Below are 14,037 nucleotides of genomic sequence, written 5' to 3'. Positions count from 1 at the left end.
GGACGGACTCCGTAGCTTCTATTGCCAAGCAAACACATTTAGTGGTACAAGTGGGCACCGCTAGATTGATTGAGTTCTGAAAACTCAACTCCACCCTGTAGTCTGTAAGGCTGGAATTTGACACTCGTTTTTTAAGTTTTTTTGGGGGGGGAGAGAGCCCCGAGATTCTGTGATTAATTTATTTGTCTGCCAAGAGCTCAGGCATGTAATTATAATAACGCTCCAGTCAAACTCTACATGTCTGCTACAGATGGAGGCTCAGATGAAGGGGGGAAAACTCATATTTGTTGCTGGGCACGTGCGGTGCATTTTCTTTCAATGGCACCTTAGCACAACAACGCCAGCTAAGGCAAGCAGCCCCATCGTTTGGACGTCCAAACTGGATTGATTCCGAGCTTTACAGGTGTGGCACCAGAATGAGTGCCATGTGGTGCAGTGGTTAGAGTGCTAGATGATGACCTGGGAGACCAGGGTTAAAATCCCCACTCAGCTGCTAAGCTTGCTGGGTGACCTTGGGCGAGTCACTAACTCTTAGCTGAACCTACTTCACAGGCTTGTTGTGAGGATAAAATGGGGATGAGAACTGTGTATGCCACCATGAGCTCCTTCAAGGGTGCCAACTTGAATAAAATATTGGGGGGGGGCAGGTAAGTCCCGCCCCACACAATCAATCACAAAACATGGTCACACACACCGTTTAAATGGCAATGCCTAACAACGGGGGGGGGGGCTTGTTGCGGCAACAAATTTTTTTTGGGGGGGGGAATGGGACCTCAGCGCCTAGGAGTTGACTCCTATGATACAAATGCTAATAATAATAATAATAATAATAATAATAATAATAATATGGTTTGTGCGAATTCCAGACATAAAAATTCTTCTGCAGACACACCCATAATTGGTACCAGATTAATCAGTCGGTGCCAAGATAGTTATACTGAACAAAATAGATTTTCAGTTATGTATTAACTGTAACAACATTCACTTGTGAAACTTCAATAACTTTAGAACCTCACTCGCTATGTGAACTTTTAACTTAGATAAAACCCACTACAAGCCTATGTAAGGAGATACTCTTTAAGAGATACATATAGATCTACAGCTTCCTATACCAGCCAAAGCATCTGATAACTGGAAGACTGGACGAGAAAGAGAATTATTTACAACCTTACTCATTCTTCCCCTTCAGAGGGATCTTTTCAACTTTAGCTGAACTTGTCGGCTTCAGATGAACTTTAGGTGAAAAAGTAGTGCTTACAAATTTTTTTTAATGCTTAGGCACAACCTTTAAAGCAAAATCTCCCAAATATAAACACCAGAGCAGTCCATTGTTTAGCTGATTATTTCGTGTCTCTAAAGACAACTGCCAGCATCCTCTTAAATTATTTTATTAACAAAGCATAGTATTTACATTGAGTAGATGATGTTATGGTTTTAATTCTATCCTCCAGCTTCAGTTTTTGTTCTTTTACATTAGACCAACATGCAGAAGCACATTTTCAGATATCTGGAGAATGTATTTTTGTGCTTCTGTGTTGTTGTTGTTTTGAAGTGGTTATGAATAAATGGAAATGCAAGCATTTATATTTTGTGCCAATACAAGGAATTCTCCTGCTAGAATTTGCCCAATACAATTTACTGGTATTAAGCACTAATCGTTTCATCTGCATTTTGCTTTGGAATATATTCTTCAACACACAACATATTGTATCATTTTTCAAAGCCCAATGTTTTCTGCACAAATATGCTGTTTGCAAGGAACAGCTTTGACAAACTGCAGTGTTCTGTGGGAGCTTTCTCTTGATCTCCTTTAACTGCCTGCTCACTTCAATCAGGACCTTGGACAGTGCAAAACAAAGGGCTCTCATGGGTCCTGGTAATATATGCTAGTAAATAGGAGAGGGTTTTTAGTATAAACATCCCAATTAAGGGCATGGGAAATGAGATACAACTATATTTAGCCTTATACCTAAGATGCCCCACATCAAAAACACACCTCAGATAAAGGCTTCCTGAGTAGTTTTCATAGAATCATAGAACTGTAGAGTTGGGACACCAGGGTCATTAAGTGCAGCCCCCTGCAATGCAGGAATCTCGACAGAAAGCCCCCCATCCAATTTGAAACCATGTTGAACCCTGCTTAGCTTTGCAATGTGCTAGCGATTTTGATTGCTGCACCACATTTTGAACATGTCATGCTAAGTTCTTCACTTTGAACAAAAATGTGAACAGCAACCATTTGATTCACAGAACAGTGGTAATAATGGCAAGACTGAGAATAGCTTGTCCTCTAAAAGCTTTATATACATTAACACTAATAACAGTAATACTAAGTATGTTGCATTCAACATTAAGCACATATTTAAGTCTCATTGCTTTTATTGGGATAATATTATGAGTGTTTATGGCTCCAGTCTTACACACACTTATTTAGCAGTAAGGTAAAGGGACCCCTGACCATTAGGTCCAGTTGTGGCCGACTCTGGGGTTGTGGCGCTCATCTTGCTTTATTGGCCGAGGGAGCCGGCGTACAGCTTCCGGGTCATGTGGCCAGCATGGCTAAGCCGCTTCTGGCGAACCAGAGCAGTGCACAGAAATGCCGTTTACCTTCCCGCCGGAGTGGTACCTATTTTTCTACTTGCACTTTGACGTGCTTTCGAACTGCTAGGTTGGCAGGAGCAGGGACCAAGCAACGGGAGCTCACTCTGTCATGGGGATTTGAACCGCTGACCTTCCGATTGGCAAGTCCTAGGCTCTGTGGTTTAACCCACAGCTCCTAAGTCCTTTTAAATTCAGCAAGACAAACTTCTGAACAGGTATTATAGGATTGCACTGTGATGCTGATTGGTCCATAACTAATCCTTTCTCCTCTAAAATATTACATATATTTATAACACATGGTTATGATTTCTGAATGAGCACTTCGTTTGCCAACAAGATCAAATGTTTTAAAAACAGCTTTAAAATGTTAGAAAATCGAAGAAAAAATGCACACACAATTGTCTACCAGTGCTGTACTCCCTCATTATGGATTTTTGCTACATAGGAAAGAAAACAAGTGCAAACCTCAAGCATTTTAAAAACAGCTTGAAAAAGAAGCCACTATGTTTGTTTGATGGATATATATTTGTTTTTTATTTGCACTAAACACTGTAAATAAAAGACCATCCAAGAGGATACCTATTCTATCCAGTGAAGTACTCTAATAGCCACTGTGATACATTGATAGGCATCTTCCTACATCATGTTCATTTCATTTATTCTAAATTCTATAGTCTCACCCAAACTGAATCAGGTCATACATTTGCCAGTCTCAGTCTATGATGGCGGGTGCACAGAAAAGGGGGGGGGGGGTTATAGTATAGACAAGAATGCAAATAAATAGTGGAATAATGTGGAAGGTGTGATTTCCACACACACACATACACACACACACACACACACACACACATAAACAAAAGTAAATTCAATTCTTCCCACTTCTAATCTGAAAATGCAGGATAGTTCTTTACAGCAATAGGTGCTCCAAGGGAAACTCAAGAGAGCCATCTGCTGTCTTAAATCTGTGATAAAATATTTGCACTTCAAACTAGAAAAAAGGGATTTGATAGCAGAAAGATTTTCAGAACATGAACATACTGTTTGCTTATGTGGCCACCAACTAACAAGGTATGGTTTTAGATTGAAGACAAGTGTCACACTCTCTATTAAAACATTCACCAGTTTCTGATTAAAGACAAATATAACAAGTAACAGTAAGGGGGGGGGATCTTTTAGATTCATTTTAACTCTCCTCCTACCAGTTCATTCCCAGGTCAATATCTAAAGTGCATTGTTACATTTTAATCTTGTGTATGATTGGATATATTAATATTAGCATTATAGAGCCATTTCCACCATTGTGATTTGACAACAATACACTCTAGTGACTAAAAAAAATCACACAGGAAGAATCAAAATACATGGCTGCTACTAGGAAAGATTTGTGTATGAAGAGATCTGTAAGTGACTTGAAAGGACTTAGTTTTTCAAAAATGCCTGTGTACATTAATCCTTTTTCTATCCTTCCAGTAGCTAGGCTGTCTCAAGGCAATTACCGTACTTCCTTAGATGACATGTTAACAGTCTTAATCCAGAGTCTGCGGTAAGCATATTTTGCCAACTCATTATCTTCTTAAAGTCAATGAATAAAGGCAAAGGTATTAGAAAAAAGAAGGAAAAAACAGAAAAGGAAGAAGGAAGGAAGAACAGCACTTTTGATTGCTGGGATTACTGGAAAACAGGACTTTCCCCCTTAATAACTTGTTCTAATGAAGAATAGTAATGCTTTGGTAAATGGGATAAATACTGTCCAGACTTGTTATCAAACAATCTGTAATACGTTTTGCTGAAGCCTTTAAACCAACTTCCCAACAGATCTGTTATTTTCTTGTGCAGTAACTGTAATATACAAACGATTGAATTTGTCCTTGTTAATTTCATATCATGATTTTTGAGGGACAGTGTAATTCTGAGCTCAGTGGAGCTTACTGCTAAATGAGTACAGAATTCCAGCCTCTCTCATGGCCTAGCCTATCTCCCTTCTTTTCTGCAGCTCTGGCCTAGTTGTCACTGAGATAATGAAGCTTGTGTCTGGCCTGCACCACTTCAGTCTGCAGCAGTGGCGTAGCGTGGGGGGTGCAGGGGGGGCTGGCCGCACCGGGCGCAACATCTGGGGGTTAGGGGGCGCAAATTACTTGCCTTGCCCCGGGTGCTGACAACCCACGCTACGCCACTGGTCTGCAGGGGCAGGCTCAAACGTCCACAGAAAACAATTAACTAAAAGCCAGTATGTTTGCAAGAACATTTATCCTAAAAAGTGGGATATACATATTTCAATAAACAAATAGTTTTCTTTGGATGTGAGAAACAGTGTTGGGAAGTAATGCAGGGTGTTCACACATGTTCAGTGAATGTGTGATGGAGTAGTTGAATCAGACTTGCCAGACACACATCTCAGTGGCTGCAGGTTATTTTATTTATGACACTTATAAACCCAACTTTTCCTCCAATGAGCTCAAGGCACTGTGCATGGTTCTTCCCCTCCTCATTTAATCCCCACAACAAAGCTGTGATGTAGGTTAGGCTGAGAGGCAGTGGCTGACCCAAGCCTAAGTGAGCTTCATAGCCCAGTGGGGATTTGAACCCTAGACTCCCAGGTCCTGGTCTGACACTCTAACCACTACAATGCACTGACATTAGTAAGAAAGGCAACTGCATTAACATAGGGCTCTTTCCCACTGACACTGAAATACACAGCTGGTAAGCAGCATCAGGGTCAGCAGGTGTAATCTCTTTCAGTGAATGCATGCGTAAGTTGTAGGAAGATCCTTATGACGTATTTGTAACCAGTTTATTTACAAATGTACAAACAGGATCGGAAGCAACCAAACTCTTAAACCCAGGCAGCACAACCACTTATCCTGACTCAGGTTCCCAGAAGAAGGAAGTATGCCCAAAACCTGCCTCAGTTTTAGCCACCCGTGTCCAAATTCAAGTTTGCTACAATTCATTTCACCCAGGGATGCGGGTGGCACTGTGAGTTAAACCACAGAGCCTAAGACTTGCTGATCAGAAGGTCGGCGGTTCGAATCCCCATGACGGGGTGAGCTCCCATTCCCCAGTCCCTGCTCCTGCAAACCTATCTACTTCGAAAGCACCTCAAAGTGCAAGTAGATAAATAGGTACCGCTCTGGCAGGAAGGTAAACAGCGTTTCCGTGTGCTGCTCTGGTTCGCCAGAAGCGGCTTAGTCATGCTGGCCACTTGACCCGGAAGCTGTACGTTGGCTCCCTCGGCCAATAAAGCGAGATGAGCGCCACAACCCCAGAGTGGGTCACAACTGGACCTAATGGTCAGGGGTCCCTTTACCTTTACCTTTTTACAATTCATTTCACTGGTAAAAGTGTGTGTGTTGCTAGTTTATCAGTGCATGAGTACTGAGCGAGGAGTCTAATGTCTGATGATAATAGTTGATAGAGAACTAGGCGATAGCAGTCATCCTAGTTTAATTAACCTAGAATGCACAGTGTGACCTCGCCTAAGTGGGCTAAATTGTAGTTCTGTATTGAACAACATTCTAAATTAATTCTACCCATAGAATTTTAAGACATGGGGGTGAGAGGTTCTTTAGCAGTTGTTGGACTCCATAATCCCCTGACCATTGGTCATGCTTGCTGGGGCGATGGGAACTTGGAATCCAACAATATCTAGAGGGCCACATATTTTCCATCCCAAATTAATGCAAAGACACTGTGGCAGATGTGTTTAGGGGGGGGAATTCATAGGAATGAACCAGCCAGCAAACATGAAACAGCACATCCATAATTCCTGTTCATGTCCCTTTGAGAAATCTGTCGCTAAAATGATAGTGAAACCTGACTTGTGCGTGTGGGTTTCAAACATTTGAAATAACTTCAGCTGATGGTATTCATAGCCATGAACCTGAGGGAAGCCGCGTGCTAAACTTTTTGATAAACTATCAAATGTTGTCATCTTAGATTGAACAGTGTAATTATGTATTTTGATTTTGTACCATGACAAAGGACAAAATATGCTGGAGATAAAAAATAAATTATTTTATTTATTCAAGTGTTACCAGATCAAATGAACAAAGGAAGCTACAGCAGTAAAACATGATGCAACAATTTCAAAATCCTTATTTATGGACACTAGAATTAAATGGTTTTTGAACATGGAGAAATACTATGTATCATAAATCACAGTAGATGAGAATAAAAATAGATTGATGTATACTACATTGCAAACCCCTGCATTATTTGTTGGTTAGTGGTACTAAAATAATCAAAGCCAGACAGACAATGGGTAGAAATTATACTTTCTAAAATGAACTCCATCTGTTCAAATAGAATTCTTGTAAATAATGTTACAGGAGCTAAACCTGGGTTGCTACAGTCCTCGCTCAAGACTCTAACCACTACAGCACATTTGCTCTCAGCACTCTATAGCCACTCTGACACCTCAAACCACCAAAACACAATGAGGAAAAACCACACATGAATGAGAGTTTAACCAAAACTGTTGGAAGGTATGTTGCAACCTATCATTGCATGTCTTGAGTTGTAAGGTGCCTAGATTGGAACTTAATGTGGTTGTGAAATCCACATGTCTGGCTTAATGTTAATGTATAATGCTAATACTTTCTGGACATCCATGTCACATAGCAATCCACAGGCCACGAACATAGCTGACTGGGCCATCAAAGGGCTGTATGATGCATTCCAGCTGGTGCCTCAACAGACAGGAGTGTAGCAGACTACCTTAAAACCAAGTCATCTAGCCATTGGACCACTAAGTCTCACCAGGGTTTTGAAACACAAGCCTTTTCAGCCCTACCTAGAGATGTCCAGGATTAAACCTGGGACATTCTGCATGAAAAGCGTGCTCCACACTGAGCTACAGTTCCTATCATATCACTGTCTCATGGTCATGTCTGTCGCAAGAAGGCAAAGAAGGAAAAACAAAAGGAAATTTCTCAAGGGATGGTAGATTCTGGCACAGGATAGCAATTGTTTGAGAGGATCACCTATCGGCTGGAAAGATCCATCCAGATGCTTCACTAGTAGTTTTTGATACTTCAGGAACCCTGAACAATAACAAAGCTCTTCACCTGATGAACATAGGCATAAGATTAGGAAAATATAATGGTCGAAACCAAAGTAAACACAGGCAACTGGCCTTTAGCAGCCAATACTGTAGCATTAACTTTGCAGCAACCCTTCACTGAAATTAACACAGAAAACAAAACATTTGAGGAAGAAGTAACATCTAATGAGAAGAGAAGACTCCCTAGAAAAGACCCTGATGTTGGGAAAGATTGAGGGCACAAGGAGAAGGGGACGACAGAGGACGAGATGGTTGGACAGTGTTCTTGAAGCTACCAGCAGGAGTTTGACCAAACTGCGGGAGGCAGTGGAAGACAGGAGTGCCTGGCGTGCTCTGGTCCATAGGGTCACGAAGAGTCGGACATGACTAAACGACTGAACAACAACAACAGCAACACCTGCATAATGAGCTAAACAGTATTTTTAGTCTGTGTTCAAAGAAATTATATATTGATAAAGTATATTTTAATATATATAGAGAGAGAGAAAGAGAGATTTATCAGTAGTGTCTGGTTAAAGAAATGGTTATGGGGCTGCCCATAGAGGTCTCTTTTCTACAACTTCATGCTGCACTTCCAACTACATTTCTGGGCATTCAGAGCAGGTATGGATTATTGTTGACTTTCATTTAAATTGTCCCCATCTTATGCCTGCTGCACAAAATGGATATTGGTTTTTCCCACTGAATTGTTATTAACTGTGAAAGTTATTCCTTGCAGCAGAATTTATTTATTTTTAAAAGGACTCTACAGAAGTAGAACTATCCATGCTTGCATTCAAAGTGTTGTGCTTTAATACATTGCTGTACATCACACTACAGCCCTCAAATCACTCAAGCTGTACCATTAATCCAGGTGACACACAGAACTGAAAGTGTGTCTTTTCAACAGCAAAGAAGCATATGCATGTTAATTACCCTAACTGTCCAGAAAAGTGTTAGCTAGTCAATTTCATCCTCCCTCACCACTGCAAAGGGAAACATTCTGTTTCCTACCTAGAGCAGGATGGAAATAAGCATCTATAATATGCAGACAAAATACACTTCTAAGGAAACAGAAAGGCAGTATTTGAAATTGACTTTAAATTAGTTTTCCTGAATGCATGCCACCTCCCTCCACCCCCACGAAGGTAAATATGCACCAAGAAGCTGAAATGGTTTCAGATTTCCATTCCTGAGCTAAAATTTGGCTGTCACTCAGGGATGTAAAGCTTATGCAGAGATGTGCAATGGGTAACAAGTAATGGTGAGACACCACTTGCTGTGGTCTGAAAATGATGCAACCAGTGCTAATAAACTTAAAGCCTATTTAATTATTGACTTAAATCTCTTCCACTGAAATCGATGGGTCTAAACTTAAATGTAGTTGAAGTTGCCTGGGTCCTGCCCACAATACATTTGCAGGCATGAACCATTATAGGAACGTAAGGGGCGCTGTATGTTAAACCACAGAGCCTAGGACTTGCTGATCAGAAGGTCAGCGGTTCAAATCTCCATGACGGGGTGAGCTCCCATTGCTCGGTCCCTGCTCCTGCCAACGTAGCAGTTCAAAAGAACATCATAGTGCAAGTAGATAAAAAGGTACCGCTCTGGCAGGAAGGTAAATGGTGTTTCCGTGCACTGCTCTGGTTCGCCAGAAGCGGCTTAGTCATGCTAGCCACATGACCCAGAAGCTGTACGCCGGCTCCCTCGGCCAATAAAGCGAGATGAGCGCCGCAACCCCAGAGTTGGTCACGACTGGACCTAATGGTCAGAGGTCCCTTTACCTTTAAGAAGTTGCCTTACACTTTGGCATTATCTCTGCTTTCTGGCAGTGGCTCTGTGGTGTTCTTAGGATGAGCCAGATTGTAAATATGCAAGGTCCCTGCCATTTGTAAACAAGAACCATCTGATAAGAGTGCTATATTTTTACACACCCATGGGAGAGTCATTATAATGGTTCATAATGCCTTTTCTCCACTGAATTCCCATAATTCATCCCTGAAAATATTAAGTCATGGAGAGTTGGAATTTACACTAATCTTTTAGATGCTAGAATGATGGAAGACATTGAATGAAAAATGGGGGCAGTCTGCCAAAGCTCACATCTTTGTGCTGCTGCTATGATGCCACTCAGCCGATGGGTTTGCAAGAAAAGCCAGAGGGAGAGCTTTTCTAAGGGAAAACATTTAGAAAGATGGAAAAATCCCAAGGCCTTGTTTTGGTTATCAGAGGGGGAGTAATCTTCAGGATATTCTGATTTACACCAGACAATGACTTAACTGGAGAAGGTGATTGTGATCTCTAGACTACATAGGGTTGATTTGAGACGGGTGGGGGGTTCTTAGTTGGTGGGAAATGTCTGGACTAACTAGAAAACCTAAGCCTGAACTCCAACTCCTCTTCCCAATGAAGCAGACTGTTGGAAGATTCAGGACAGAACATAGCACAACTACAATATTTGCTCCCACAAGATGTGGTGATGACCACTAATTTGGAGGGGGATTAGACAAATTCATAGAGAATAAGAGCTCAAAGTCATTCAGCAAAATTAGACTCAGGGGAGACAAGGATGGATTTGAAACAACACATAATAAGCTTACTATGGAATTCACTACCAGCGTTTGAACAGCATTAGACTTTCCTATGATTGATGTATGTCAGTGCTTATTAGCTAGAGCTGCAATCCTATACACAATTGGACCATGTCTGAGTAGGCATGCAAAGGACTACATTGGATGACACATAAGTGAAAACTATGTGTTTCGGTGGTGGCGCGGCAAGAGGAATTGCCATCGTGCCCAACCGATAAGTCTCCCAGAGGCTGCTAGCTGAAGCAAGACAGAATGTTGGATCACACTGACCTTTGGTTTGATCCAACAAGACATTTCTTATTTCTGTATTGATAGATGTGATGTTCAAGTGGCACCAACAATTAAAATCTCATCAAAAAGCTGAATGTCAAATTTTACTTGCCTTGCGCTTCTGACAAATAATATCTAGTAACTGTGCAGGGCCTTTCACACTTCACTGAAAGGAACATCAATAATCTTGGCCGATACTAAATTATTTTGTGCTCTACAAAAATCTCTGGGGATCTTAAACCAGATTGGGCAAAGCTGAAGTTATTGCATTGCTGCAGGTCACTAATTCAGTCTTCCACTTGTATTATTATTAGCAGAAGAAGTAATTGTAAAGTTCCTAGAAAAATTAGGTGGGTCTCTCCCCCCCCCCCGAAAAAAACCAACAACCCTCCAGACCTAATTTAGAATGCACCTGTTTAATTGTTACTTGTAACAATAGACTGATTTATTCTATAAAGTGAAGTGCAGTTGCCTGGTTTGCCAGCAGTGGACACTGTTACACTAGTTATCTGCTCAAAAATGAGAGGAGAGTCTGCAAATGGGCACATAATCTCTTGCATTTGCTGATCACAGAGTTTAAGAAATCTGTGCTGAAAGGATGCATCTATCCTAAAACCATGCAAGGATATTGCTTTTCATATATGCATCGAGGATAGAGACTTTGCTTTAAAATACCGAGTAAATTTAAACATTAACAGCAAACAACTCCTTTATCAGGACCAACCAAGATGCACAAATGCAGTGCTAAGAGCTTTTGAGATTCACAGATGTTTCCATCAGATTTGGCATTACACACACATATGAAAAATGTATTTCTGGTGCACGACATAATGTTGGGCTCAGCGTGCAAATTTGTTTCATTCTTTAAAAGACAGGGGCTCTCTGAATGCCTGTCAGGTTTTACCTAGTGCAAAATATCTCAGATAACAAGAAACTGAAACTGAAGCAGCAAAGAATGTTTCTTTTGATACAATGGTTCCCTTTGTAAACAGATAACAGTAATGGAAAAAAGAATAGTTTATATTATACAGTTTTTAGTTTTTCTTGTGTCAATAAAAGCCAAATTGGATAGAATTATCTACTGTCTGAGACTTCAGTCCTGAAGCCACTCACCAGGTAGTAAGCCCACTGAACTCAACACGACTTACTTCTGAGTAAATACAAAGGATTACACCAGAGGTAGTCAATGTGCTGCCCTATGGCTGTTTCTGGACTGCAGCTCCCATCATCCCTGAGCACCGGCCATGTTGGCTGGAGGTGATGGGAGTTGGAGTCCCAAAAAATCTGGAGGCTGCCATACTGACTATCCCTGAATTGCACTGTAAAGGACTAGAGGAAGGTTAGGCAAAGTCCCATCTGCATAGGTAGAAGGCACCAATGACATATTTTCAGCTTTTTCTTTCTTTCTCCAGTTACAGAATTCCTTACATATCTAGATTCTGAGCTCTATTTTGTTTTGTTTGTGTTTTGTTCTTATGGAAATATTCCTCCAGCACAGTCCGTTTGAGGCTTAGCACAAAAGGTGGAATATTGACTTGAAAGCCTTGGGATATTATGTGATGCAAATCAACCAACATTTCAATATTTATTGCAAGAAGCACAGAGTTCCTGGCACAACTTGAAAGCTTATCAATATTTGTTGCAGGGTAGTCACATTTTTTTAAAAAGCGACTTGACAAACTTTGACCTGTAGTTTTACATCAAAATCCCACTCCAAACATGTCAAAACGGAAGCTGTACCACTGACAAGATAATAAAGTGCAAAACCAAGCTAAGTAAATACATTTCATAGAAGCAACATCCAGAAAAGAAGCTGAAAACCATTTGCTAGGAAAGTATTTATCTGAGGCTATCAGAAGCTAGCAAAAATGTACAAAGAGATACAGGGGTGGAGAGTGCTGATTTAAAACAAACCTTGGCCTCAACACCCTCCTCACACACTTGCTTTCACAGAATATAATTTCTGGATTCAGTTTAAACATTGCAAAAAAATAAACAATAATGTAAATGCTTTTCTGACAAAGCACAGTGGAATTCCTGTTCTAGCATTAAAAACTGTTTACCCTGATTATTGTGGCCAAAGCATTCTGTCACTCCTGATGCATCCCTTATCCTTTGGGTAGCACCATGTGAGTGACAAAATTGATGCTAATCCTACCCCACCCCCTGGTTCTGGCTTTCTAAAAAACGGAACTGACAGAAATCATTCATAGTAAAGAAATCAACTTCATAGCTGATGTGAGCATAACCTTCAAATCTAAGGTTTCTCACTGTTCTTCCCCAGTCCAATTCATTTCTGGTACGGAAGACATAGCACCAGCGACATTGGGGGTTGAGCTCACATTTTGTTGTAAAAATTAGGTTTCTCAACCACATTCTGGAATGTGAACAGACCAGTAGGGTGGTCATGTGTCCAACAGGGAAGGGTCTCCTATATGAGTCAACAATGCAGTGCAGCCTGGGGGGTGGGGAGCTAATGCAATTCTAGGCTGTATCATGTCCAAATCAAGGGAAGTAATAGTACTACCCTTTTCTGCCTTGGTCAGAACATACCTGAAGTACTGTGTCCAGTTGTGGACACCACAGTTTAAGAAAGATATTGACAAGATGGAATGTGTCCAAGGAAGTTGACCAAGATGATAAAAGGTCTGGAAACCAAGTCTTATGAGGAACACTTCAGGTGTTGGGTATCCTTTGCATGGAAAAGAGGTGATATGATATCTGAAGTATCTGAAGGGCTGTCACATGGAAGATGGAGCAAGCTTATTTTCTGCTGGTCCCAAGTGCAAGACCCAAACCAATGGATTCAAATTACAAGAAAAGAGATTCTGACTAAACATTAGGAAGAACTTTCTGACGGAAAGAGCTGCTCAACAGCGGAACAGATTGCCTTGAAAAGTGGTGCACTTTCTTGGAGGTTTGCAAACAGAGGTTGGGTGGCTATCTGTAAGAAATTCTTTAGCTGTGATCCCTGCATTGCAAGTGGTTGAGCTAAAATTCTATGATTCCATGGTTCTATTTTGGAGGGCTGTCAGAGGACAGTCTTCTATTTTGAAGGTCTCCTCTATCTGAAGGGCAGTCTGATCCAAGTCCAGTTTAAATATAAGTTACTGTAAGAATGGAGAGCAACAGCCTTGAAGTTCCCCATCATCATCTAGAACACCTGGCCTGCAGACTAAGCAAGCATGCAGCTCACTATCTCTGTCTTCTTTATTTGGGTGATGATTTCCCCCCTCCCTTTTTTTGGCAATGGTTAAGTGCCCACACTAGACAACAGAAGCACCAACAATGCAGCTGTCCTTTCTCTCATGTTGTTTAGCTCACAGGTAATTGTGTTTAAAGATGATGCCGTAAGTAACTCTTTCTCCAATGCCCTTTCCAAAACTGTCATCCAGGCTAAGAGCTTATCTGCTTTCCTGAGTGGCCAGTCTTGACAACATGTTATGAAAGGATTAGCCTTCCTGTTTAATGTCAACTCTTTTTATAAAACCAGACCAAAGAACAGTAGGTTGACATTCATATTATTGTTATTTG

The 14,037-nt window shown here is 41.0% G+C and overlaps 1 protein-coding gene across 1 annotated transcript in view; it reads right to left on the bottom strand.

Annotated features, from left to right (window-relative positions):
- Positions 1-14,037, bottom strand: part of FGF14 (fibroblast growth factor 14) — a 315,754-nt gene that overhangs the window by 110,563 nt on the left and 191,154 nt on the right. The window lies entirely within an intron of this gene.

The sequence above is a fragment of the Podarcis vaucheri genome (genome assembly GCF_965113315.1).
Source record: "Podarcis vaucheri genome assembly, chromosome: 4".
In the NCBI taxonomy this organism is placed as follows: Eukaryota; Metazoa; Chordata; class Lepidosauria; order Squamata; family Lacertidae; genus Podarcis; species Podarcis vaucheri.
Note: the sequence above shows the minus strand (reverse complement) of the source record. Positions and strands in the feature narration are given on the sequence as shown.